General features: G+C 37.8%; 1 protein-coding gene across 2 annotated transcripts in view; it reads left to right on the top strand.

Annotated features, from left to right (window-relative positions):
• Positions 1-704: 704 nt before the first annotated feature.
• Positions 705-12503, top strand: part of susd6 (sushi domain containing 6) — a 47126-nt gene continuing 35327 nt past the window's right edge. The window contains exon 1 of one of the 2 annotated variants that reach the window (XM_088089302.1): positions 705-941. The gene's annotated coding sequence lies outside the window, so the exon portion shown is untranslated. Of the gene's footprint in view, positions 942-4966; positions 5223-12503 lie in introns of those variants that run through there. The other variant, XM_042503103.2, reaches the window with a different exon arrangement.

Genomic DNA, 12503 nt, shown 5'->3' with positions numbered 1-12503 from the left:
CACAGTAAGTCTTCAACTGATGGAGTTCATTCAGGGTCACAGTAATGTCTAACTGGGCGAAAGGTTGACACTACGCAGCTCACTACTGTCCACTGTGTAAAAAGACCCAGCGACGAGTTACAAAGTACAGAACCTAATTTTAAATTATAGATGAATTTCTCCTGTAAATACAGCCGAATTAGCCAAATAAGTTAGCTAGCGTGCAAAGCTTGAGCTTTGAAGTTTTTTTGCTCTATTTTACCGCTTTTGTTTTCAACATTAGTTGCCCCTAGACTCTTGGTTCAATGCCTATCAAAGTGTTATCTGAGAACAGCCAAAAAATGACTGAAAAACATACCTGTATATCAGTTGTATTGGTATATACTCGGAGATAAGTGAAACATTCATGTAAGCATGAAGCACTGGGTGGAAGTCAACTGGACGAAACTACTTTGCCAACAGAGGGGGAGTCCGTTTTTTTTTAATTTAGTTGCATCTGGTATTTGTACAGCGAGTTCACGACTTTGTCTCTTCACCGTATGCCAAAATCTCAATTAAAATATGCGCGTTAAAATAAAAATCTGAGGAGAAATATGTGTCCATACGAAAAGGAGAGGATGGATTCCTCCTTCCCCTCCCCCGTGTGGAATGTAACCTTCCATATATTTGGCAGGTGATAAAATGGTTGATGCTGACCGCCAGCGACGAAGTTGACGGCAGCTTCTTTGACGTATGAGATAAAACGAGATGGGACTTCTAATTTAATAAGAATTATTAATTAGCCGATAAATATGACCGACTCATGAACCTTTACATGCATGTAGGAAGGTGAAGCAGACACTAGATGTCAGGATTGGCACAGAAAATCGAGACTTGGGGACGCTTGAAACGTTAAGAAGACCTACCTGAACATAAATAAGGGACTGTTCGTTATTTATGAGACGGGAGGGAGGTTAAAAAAGGTAAGACATTTTAAATATTTTTTAAGCTCTGGGGAGGGACTTATGTTTATTGTTGACTTATGTTTATTGGTGTAGGAGAGGGGCATACAATTTAAAATGGCTGTATTTTATTTTACCACCATTCTTTTCTAAAAACATGCTGTACAAACCATGTTTTCTTTAAAAAATTGCCAAAATTGGGAGACAGACAATGAGAGGTGGAAGGAAATTACTGGGTCCTGGTGTAAGACATTAAGAGAAGTACAGACTCTGTGAATTACTTATAGTATCATTCATAGGTCTTACTGGACACTCTGTGAGATGGCAAAACAAATACTGGAGATGTGAAATGAACAGAGGCACATTTGTGCTCATGCTGTATGAATGCCAAATAATGAGGACTTTATGGGAAAAAATAATAACATTCCTCGACAAAGTACTTGGTGCAGTGTTGACACTGAACCCAACACTTTGTATATTGAGCATATTGCGACTAGTTTGGTGAAATGACCAAAATAGCCAATTACAAACATTTAATTTTCAAACTGAACAACAGGCAGGACCTATTTTGGAAAATATGGGGCCTGTACATGAAAATTATATTGAATAATTAGGGGGAAATTGACCGGTGTGGAGTGACAGAATAGTGTTTGTTCAAACTACTGCTTACCCTGTGTATATGTGTTATTGTTGCTGTTTATGATGATATTTGTCAAACAGCAATAAATTTTTTTTTTTTTGTCATAGCAATAAACTATAAAAACATAAATTACAATGGAATTTTCATATTTGCAGTAGTCCTTGAACACATTGGATTCAATGCTTCCATCAGGGAAAAAATATATATATCGCAGCTTAAAATGGTAATATTTTAACAAAATCACTTTATTCTATGTCTCATTTAGAATTTTGCCACAAAAAATGCTGAGTGAAAATCCAAGGTTTTTTAACTCCAGGATTTAATTTACAACTTTTAACACTCTACCATTAAAGGATGAGTTGTGTTTTTTTTAAATCTAGTAAGTAATGGTGGATGGAGGGTCATGTATTTTCCCTAAGTCCCTAAGTCAAAAATCTTTGTAGCTTCAGGAAGAGCAAAAAAAAAAAATTAAGTCACACCACCTCCTCAGATTTATATAGAACAGTCCCTGACAATTAATTTTGATCCCCTAATACAGTATATGGTATTTACATTAGCTATGTCCTTGCATTATCAGCATGAACACAATAAGACAAGAACAGTACATGATAGGAAACTCATTTACAACACATGCCCCCCCTATGGAATAGATCATCTGATTAGTTGGACCACCTTGCTGCATATATTTTCATATTAATGAGCAAAATGGTAGGACACCGAGCTCAGCTGCCTCATGTTTATCTCCAGGGTACACCTGTGTGTGTCTTGTCAGAGGTTATTTACAGGACTCAATGACATGTCAAGGAGTTTAGCTGGAGTTTTATCCAATTAATCATTGGTTGGCCAGTGCCAGGACTTCAAACCCTCTGGGATCATGAAGCGAGAGGAATCTTTCATACGCATAACAGGGACATTAAGACAGGAGAGGGTGTTCGCAGAGATAAGGCAGGGCGCCAGCATTAACTGGAAATGGAGAAAGTGAAAGTAAATGTGGATTTAGTAACAGCTAGATAAACGCACTTTTAAACATCTGACAGGAGCCCTGTGTTTGTGCCAGTTACATGATATGTTAGAGTTTTAACTAATGGCAATCAGTTTTGGACTTTGAGGTGCCTTTTTGAGACACAATTTTACATTGAGAGTAGTACGTCTGTAGTCATTGCTGGAGTTTGAATTTCCTTTCTGCCAACAGCTGATGCATGAAATTCATAAGAGTGGACCTTTGCACCATTTTCTAAATAAGTACAATAAAATCATAACAAGTATAGAGACAGAATATTTAAACATTTCAAGGACATTACTACAAATATAAAAAAGTAGAAGGAAACCATAGATAAAACTGTTACAAATTTAATAACCATATATAATGTATAGAATATTAAATCTCAATAGGCTTTCAAAAAGATGGCTCACCTTGCTAAATATTGAAATGAGTGCAGTTTTTTAAAGACACCTACTGCTTTCTATGTGAGCTGAAAATTACTAAGATGATGAAGGATAGACAGATAACTGTATAATACGGATGACATTATTCTAACGTCAAGCCATCTCTGGTTTATGTCTTCAAAGTCAACATTTCTCTAATAAACCTTATTTAGATGGCATGGCTGCCCCATGTATTTAATGGGTTAAAAAAAAATCAACAAGCTATTATATATATTTATATATATATGAAAAGCATGAATGGTTCAGTGTTTTATGCTCTCTATCTTTAGGACAGAGATGTTAAGATATGCACATGCTTAAGGGTGTAATGTGGGGTGTTAAAAAATTGCATCTTTTGATGTTTCTTTGAAGTGACGCATTATGTTTCACAAGGTTACAGTGCAGAGTGAACAGCGGTTGCAGATACAATGAGAAATCTCACCTTTCCCCTCTAGAGTGAATGAAAGTAATATTCCACCCACTCTTTCTCTTCTATCGTCTATGTGCATGCACATTGTGTAGATACAGTGCAGTGCATAATGGAATATACTCATAGGCCCACTGTACAAACACATTCAGATCACATGTCTTTTTATCCATCACCTATGCGCCACTCATCCGAATGTACATCTAATGCTTATGCAGGCTGCGATGATGTACTCTCTCCAGCAGCAACAGCTACAAAGAAAAGACATATCAGATGATCTAATGAAACAGTCTTGTGAAAGCACCAGCTAGACTCTGTGTGAATTGTCAGGGATGACAGAGATATTGCAGTTGCAGTAAGATCTTTTCAGATGGTATAGCTATAGGTGCTCCCAGATATGTTTTTTAGATGAAGCAGAAGCAGAAAAATGCATGATAAAAAATAACAGACATAGCTCAGCATGCAACCATCAATGTATCAGAAAGTAAAAACATTATTAATAATAACAACAACAATAATGGTAATAATAATACATACATACAGTACTTTTCTAAACCAGTGTTTCAGTGCATTTAAAATCATACATACACACATACATACATACATACATACATACATATACATACATACACACACACAATTTATATAGCCATTAAGATATCCAAAATTCAATTTAGACTATTCTTTTGTATTGTAGCATTTTAATTGTTGTGTTTAAACAGGTAGATAAGATTCATTTTCATGAGACATATATTCTATTTCAATTCAATTCAGTTCAATTCAATTCAAACCTTATTAAGGATTCAGCTCACAAAGATGCCAATAGAAAATAAAACAAGATAATGTCAACAAAATAAAATGAAAAGGGGCATAGAAAAAATATATACATAAAATACATAAAAACATTCCACAGTGAATCAGGTATTTACATACAGACATGACTGCCATTGGCTCCAAATTCCAGACGTAAACCTCACCAAACTAATTTCAGCATTGACGAGAGCCAAAATAACACCACTTTCAGAGTTTCCCCACCCTGCACATATACCTATTAATCAGGTTTCTTGGATTTCTTATTTCAGATTTCTTAAATTTATTGTCATATATTTACAACTACATTTAAATTGTCCTTGTACAGTCCATTGGATAAATTACTTAAATAATTAAAACACTTTTTTTTGTTGTTGTTGCAATTAATGGCTCTCTGAAAGTTGTTTTGTTTATTTTAGTGATTGTGGATATTCCTCATATTTTCATGAGGATATGCCATCAGTGCATCCAGGCATCTCAGCCTTTCTGATAATCACACATTATAACTGTACATTTTCATAAAGGTATTCTCTTTTTAAACACATACATCATAATGCATGTTATTTTTTATGTCTGGTTAAGATATTTTTTGGCTTTCATTGTCCTGAATTTTTATGTATTTTTCCCTTTTTTTGTCCATTTCCTTTGTCTCCTCCACCGAATTCGATGCTTTTATTTTGAAGTCGAACCTTGTGGTTGGCTTGACAGATTAGGATCCGCCCTTTTAACGAGGTAGCCATGGAGACCGCGCAAGAGCGAGGCAGCTGGTAGAGTTCTCACTGCGAGTGTTTCCGCTCACCTAAAATAAAGAGCTGGCGAGCCGAGGAGGACCAGGAACAACAGAGCAGCACTGACGGAACTAAAACGACGAAAACATCACATATATATTTTTGGTGTTATTTTGCCTCATTCTGGTTTTGGGTGTCTCTATTTTCACCACCGTTAATGCCTCGATTGTGAAGCAGTGAGAGGAGGGCTCGCGCTGGTAACCTTTGCGTTGGTGAGTCTTGTCTGTTTTTTTTTTTTCGCAAGCTAAGCACACATAGGCCAATACGAGATCTCTTGCGCTTGTCTTTCTCTTTCCGTCCGTTTATATTTGTTGATAACGCCATTAAAAATACGAAACATATTTCCCACGCTAGGAGAACATTAAATATTATGTCAAAGAGAACAATGAGTTGTCAATTTGCGTTTAACTAACTAGCTTAAGTATGTTGTTAATTGAGCTAGCCGTGATAACTGATAAACGTTAATAAGCTATTTGTTACGGTAAATTGTATCTTTGGACAAGTCTACCATAGCCAAGTGGTTTTAAGTTTTAGTCATATACAATTTATTAGCGTGACAAAGTGCTCAACGAAACAATAAAACAAGGAAACCGGCTCGAGCAGCTAGTTAGTCCTGTAACAGTCAACAGCTGTAGCGTTACTGTATTGTTACATTTTGTTCATGTACAGTTAAAAAAAACGTTGTCGCACAATATCCAAATTATTTCTGTGGTACTAACGTGAGATTAAATGAAACAAAGACCAACAATTGTACATGTAGCTATATTGTTAAAATGGGTTTGCTCTGGTTTTGTCTTTGTTTTTGTCTTGTGTGTGTGTGTGTGTGTTTGTGTGTGTGTGTGTGTGCAGTCCTGGCAGCCCACCACACTCTTTGTTTAAATAGCTCGCAGTACAGTTGCACGTGTCGAAGCGTGTGACTCTGCTTTAGAGCTACCATCAAGCCAGTTGACCACGTTTCATGCAGTTGCAGGGATGTGTTATTGAGTTTTCAGGGTCTGCCTTGCTCAAATATTCTTAACACTGCAATTTTCCACTCCCTTGCTTGTTCCAGTAAGAGTTTCGTGTTTGCTGGGAAGGGTTAGATATGACACCTAACCACAGCAAAGGGCAGGGAAGTCCAAAGGTGGGCTGTTGTTTATTATGATGATGGAGAACGAATATTAAACACATTTGAGAGATTTATGAAGTCAGGGAGAGGAGGGCATCTGGGACTAATGTTCCCTCTAAGCAAATAGGTTATGTGCTGTGTCTAATGTAGGGCTAACCAATGTTTTGATCAAATTGTTGTGCACCACATGTTGTTGTGAGAGTTGGGGATAATGTATTTCCCTCACTGTTTATACTCCTTTATGGTAAGAGTGATCTCAGTGTTATGATCTGCTTTGATATGGGTTTAGTCAAAAGGACAAAATTTGGTGTCAGCCAAAAATAGCTGAGATGTTGCCGCATTTACTTTATTTTATCATGCTTTGTAGCAATAATGTAGGCTATAAAGTACATTGATAGTTGGTTTAGTCAACATTGCCTACCAAAACCAGTTGTGTTCTTATTTTTTAACAAAATGATTAAAAATTATGATTGCTGTAAATGAATCGAGACCCCACATGTATAAAACCCACTGTCCCTGAAAAGTGTCCTGACTATTGCAATGAGATTTTCACAGTACAATAACCATCTCAGAAAATATCACAGTATAATGGTATTACAGAGTTGTCAGAATGACCCTTAAAGTAATGAAAACACAAGGGTTAGTTGTGGTTGAGCAAATGTTTTATCACCACAATGAAGACCTGATACCATCTTTTAGTGGGAAAATGTGTAAAAAGTCCTTCTTTTTTAAAATAATTAAAACAAAGGTGAGATGCTTTGTCCAGTTGCATTTTTGTTTTTCAAACTCATAGATAAGCAAATGTACACAGTATGACCTTTCATTTCACAGTATACCTTAAAAGCGGTTTATTGCTGCTAGTCCCAACAGTAGGCTACTTTATCTAACAGGACAGTGTCAAGTGACCAAATATAAAAATGAACCAAACAGTATGATGTTTGCTTTCAACCATTGCTCCACATTCCTGTAGAAATTCAGTAAATAAGATTTCAGATATCAACAGTTCCCAGTGTTTGCCTGCATATTTATGGGCAGCTTATTTTGCTGGACTGTGTTTCATTTTTATGTCTTGATTCAAACCTAAAGATGTTTTTCACTGTCGAAATGATTAGAGTTAATTTTATTTTTTCATTTTTTTAAAGCGTCACAATCACTCATTTGACTCCCATTGTTCTAATTGACTTGTTTTGTCTTTACACATTGTACTCTCTCAGGCCTTCACAGAGGAGCTAGCAGATATACAATGGCCAGCTTTAATGGTTCTCAATTTAAAACCCATTGTGCAACTGCAGTGAGATGTTTATAACTCCCAGTCCAGCATTCGGAGGCTTTTTCTGTTTGACAACATAGCTTAGAGAAAACATCTTGTGAGCACAGATAAGAACACTGTGTTTGGCTTCAGTCCCATTCTCAGATTTCCCCACCTTTCACCACTGTCAACAAAACATATGACAGTGTTTCTCTTGTTTCATCTTACCTCTCTCTCCTTATGTTCTTTCTCTCCACTTTTTTCTTTCTGTCTGTTCGTGTCCCCTTCCTTGCGGCAGTACAGAGGGATGCTCGTGCGCTTTGGGGCTTAACACCACAGAATACTTCATAACAAAGGGTCCTTTCTGTGCTGCCATGCAGAGCCACATCTCTGGGCTCCCTCCGCAGGCCCAGGCGGGCTCCACCAGCAGCAGTAGCATTGGGGCCTGTCGGGTGGAAATCTCCTCCCGGCTGTTTCTTTGGCACACTGAGTGCTCTCTGTTCCCGGACACATGCCTGCGCTGCTGCTCTCCTTGGCTCCCTTTGCATACCAGGAGCCTCGGGCAGCTGAAAAACTGCAGTAGCAGCCTGCTGGCTGGCTGGTTGTTTCACTGCTGTCTAAGGTGGAGAGTTGCATTGTTTTTTCCCCAAGTGGAGCACTAAACAGACAGTGTATGTATGCTGGAAAAACATCCAGTTTCTTAGTTAAATGAGCTAAAACACAACTGCTATTTTTAACTATGTCATTCAAGCCTGCAACTAATGATTATTTACATTATTGGCAATTTTTTTTGGATAGGTAACATCTTCAATTGCTTGTTTGTTTAATCATCAGTTATAAACCTAAAGATATTAAGTAATACAAAGAAAAAACAAATCCACTGTCCCTTCCCAGTATTTCCCACAGAATTAAAATCTATAGCCGTTTTTACATAGAGATTGTGCTAAAGGGACACAACAAAGTCCCCTCTCTATAGCGCCACTTCATTTTTACACAGAACCAAATGTCGGCGGCATCGTGCCAGTCCAGTGTGTGATTATACACTGCATGACGGCATCTCTCAATTAAAAGAGACATAAGGGCCGTCAAATGTAACACAACAGTGTCGATCTCTAGAGAAACATATACTACATGCGCAGGCAGTGCTTTACAAACAATAACTAAGGTATAACATGTAGGGATGCACGGTAATATCGGTACGTCATTGGTATCGGCAGATATTGGCTTTAAAATGAAATATCAGAATTGACAAACATCCTGATTTCTGCAGATATTACAAACATTACCGTGATATTCTTGCCTCGAACAGGCAGCATAAATGTGGCTTTTTCTGGTGGAAGTTGACATGGTGATCGATAATTTCATCTGTTGATCCGATCAGAGCTGATCAGCTCACATCAGTGGATGAGAGGAGCAGCTGTTGCAGAGGTGGAGAATGCAAACTTTAAGATCCAGTGCAATTAAAGATCAAGTTTCACTGCATCGGGTGTTCTACTGCTCTGTCTGTGCCCAGAGTACGCCCTGTGCTCTGAGAGTGATGCACTGCACAACTGAATGGTATATATATTACAATAACGCTCCTAATGAATGATCCAACTTCAAAAATCTAAAATGAATTGGTGGTGGCAAATGATTTGTTTGGGGCGGCCCTGCTTCCTGTTTCTTGTTTGAAGTCAGGTAGATTTTGCCTTTCTTGCAACATCTGTTTGTATGGGCTGTCCTGTTTCTTGTCATTATGGTTTAAAAAAAAAAATCAAATCTGATAAGTCAGTCTAGATGACTTTTTGCCTTCCCCTTGTATTTGTATTCCTTTCATTTGCCTTTCTGTTGGTGCTTCAAGCATGATAAGATTTATCTCATTCCAGAGACACTTATACTGTGAGTAGTCAGTGCAGTGTTGGTTTGAATGTCAGCCACTTAGAATGACTTTGCAAAGATACTGATAGATATTTGACCAGCATTGTTTGACTATACATACAGTAATGGCACTACAGACCCTGGACTGTGATTTGGGCAAGCTGATGTTACCTATCTGCATGCAGCTGCCGACAGGAAGTGTTTGTTTACATGGTTTGACACAAAATTTTGTTCCAGGAAATGCAAACTAAATCTCCTGAAGTTTAAAATAGCAGCACGTTCTTTAATGTGATATGTCAAGCTCGACATCTTTGGCAGTGTCTGACAGGAAGCCCACACAGTTGCAAGTTAGAAAGTTGACATCTAAACTTGAAGTATTTCTGTGCTTTCGCTGCTGTCAAACTGCCTGATGTGTTATTAATCAATTAACTGCATGAGCGTACAGTCAGCGCATTAAAAGATCTGCTAAAACTTCCTTTTAGGCCCCGAGCTTTGTTGTTGCAGCTAATTGGAATGCTGTATTTTGTTGGATACCTTAGCGCAGAGTTAATGACTTTGTCCTTTCTCAGACGCTCTTGTGTGAAAGCAATTAAGCTAATTCTGCTTAAGTTTTCACTTTGCAAACGTACCGGCCGGTCAATACTCTGCCCTCAGCTCTCTCAGGAGGTCAGCTCTGCATTATAAATGCCTTCCCAAGTGGTTATTTACATCCCAACAAGTGCCTTTTAACCAAACACATGTTATTTTTATGTCCTGTCTGTGACTTTTCTTTGTCCTTGATATTTGTACGACGTTCATATGGCGAGAACATCATTTATGTTAGGCCTCTCTGTAACCCAGGCTATTGCAGCAGGGCTCCAATCCCAACATGGACAAATGAGAAAGTGTCTATGGATCAAATAGCTGGCACAGGTCCCCCGCATGTGTTTTTGACCGTCTGCCCTTTGGCTCAATGCAGTGCCCAAACTGTCCTGCCAAATCCTGCTTACGTCACCCTCTCCCACTGGCATGCACCACATGCAGGTATGCGCCTCCATCCTACTCTCAGGGACATCAGAAAGGTAGCAGAAAATAAGGGGCCCTGCTGTTTGTGTGTATGTTGGAAAATTTCTGCCAATTTTAATGATCCTGATCTTGGGTCATTTAAAATGTAGCCAAATCTGACAAGTTGAGCTTACTTAAATAAATCTAAGAAACCGATTGCCTTGAAAAAGGAAAGTAAATTTAACTACAAATCTTAATTTAGGTTTATTTTGTATCTAAGTGTTATGTTTACTTTAAATTGAACTGTATTTACTTAATTTTGTGAAGTCGTTTAAAAATGACGAGTGAAATTACCTTGTTCTTTCTAAACATCAACAGCTTCAGTAAACCAAGTTAATCTGACATAACTAGATCTTAACAAAGAGGATTTTGTCAATGAAGTTAGGAGATCAATGAGTTCTGTTTCGTTAACATGTTTAGATATGACTGACATATATGCAACTGGCAGAGTGCAGATATATAGCACAGTAAACTTGATTTACTGATGTTGACAAAAACTTAAGAGAGACTGATTTTAATTTAACATTTTTAAGTTGCAGTAAGTTCACAAAATTAAGTAAATAAAACTACATTTTAAGTAAACTTAACAATTAGATATAAAGTAAACATACATTAAGATTAATAGTTATATTTACTTATATTTTTCAAGGCAGTTGGCTTCCTAGCTTTTTTAAAGTAAAATCAACTTGTCAGATTTTACAGTGTACTGCAGGACACTGAAATGTGAAAGCACATGCAGACAGTTACAAAATACAACCTCGTTTGTGCACGTGTGTTTAAAGTTACTTTCCTCATCACTGTAGTTCCGGCCCATCTGTGGCAGTGCCAGTGGCCACGCAGCAGATCTGCAATCAAATTCGGGGCTCTCTAAGTGCAGCCATGCCATTACTGTAGCCATTAGCTCAGCAGCCTGGTGTAACTGTAATGGGCCCTCTGCCCTCTCCTGAGGATATGCTGCCTGCCAGCAAGCTAGTTCCACACAATATGCAACTACTGCTACATCATCCCAATCTCTCTGTAGCAACATATCCAGGACTATGTGCACCTGCATCTCATTTATGTAATGATAGTGTATGTCTCATTTTATCCCCCCCAATCAAACAACAAATGCTTCTAGGAAGTTATTTAAGTTGGTATCATGGAGGGAGATTTGTGAAGAGAGGATGGGGACGTTCTTGTGTGTGTGTGCATATGTTTGTGTTTGTCCTCCCGCTGATTTAAAGGTGTCTTACATCACCTCCCCGCTTTTCTCTGTTGTTGTCCAGCTGTTCTGGGAATGCAGCGTTTGATTTATCGTTAACATTTGAGGTATTTTGCAGACATTTGCAACAGATACCACATGTAGTAGATAAAAACTCAGAAAAATAGAACAAAAACATTTTAGCAGCCAGTAATAAGTGGCGCATGGTACAGAACAGGAGTTTATTAGGCTGATATCCTCAGCTGATATTGGCTATAAAAGATACTTTACATCTATCATGGGCTTAAACAGAATTTTGGCCATATGACTGTCTAAAAAATACAGCAGACATTTCAGAAAGCACTTAATGAAGTTATCTTTATATAATGTATCCATCAATCTCTGTTGCTAATAACAATGTGCAGCATATGGCAGAGTGGAATCACAGCTGAGCAGACGGTGGTGCGGCATCTGTTTATCATTCAGCTGTTAAGTGCTGTACCCTCTTTATCACAGCACTTTAATGGCTGCATTTGAGGAATCCCTGTTACAAAGTTTTTGTTTATGTGAGTTTATAAATGCATAAGCAAGACAAAATTAACCAAACAGCAAATACGCTAACAAATGTATAAAGTATTGCAGCCCAAACACAAGGGAGCAGTCTTAAACTTTTACTTCAGGTTTCCCGCGCATCCTTAAAAAGCCTTAAAAGGCATTGAATTCATTCATCTAAAACTAAGGCCTTAATTGGTATGAAAATGTCTTAAATCGATCATTCAAAAGTCATAAAAATGCTAAGAAACAGGGAGTAGGATTTTAGAACAGTTTTTCCTCTGATGTTGCATTGTCAAATTTCCAAGTAACTGGTAAAAATACTTCAATCATAATTGAGTATTTAACCAAATTTTCACAGAAAAGTAAACCAGTAAAGGCGAATCATACAAGGCTCGGCAAAATGGGAACTGAGGCAGAGTGAAAAACACAAAATGACTGAGAAAACTTGCCAAAAAATGCCAGCCATTTCCCAATTCTGTTATATGCTTATCTCCAGCATG

This window comes from Plectropomus leopardus, chromosome 16 (genome assembly GCF_026936395.1).
Source record: "Plectropomus leopardus strain MGB_pleo_1.0 chromosome 16, ASM2693639v1, whole genome shotgun sequence".
NCBI classification, from domain to species: Eukaryota; Metazoa; Chordata; class Actinopteri; order Perciformes; family Serranidae; genus Plectropomus; species Plectropomus leopardus.
Note: the sequence above shows the minus strand (reverse complement) of the source record. Positions and strands in the feature narration are given on the sequence as shown.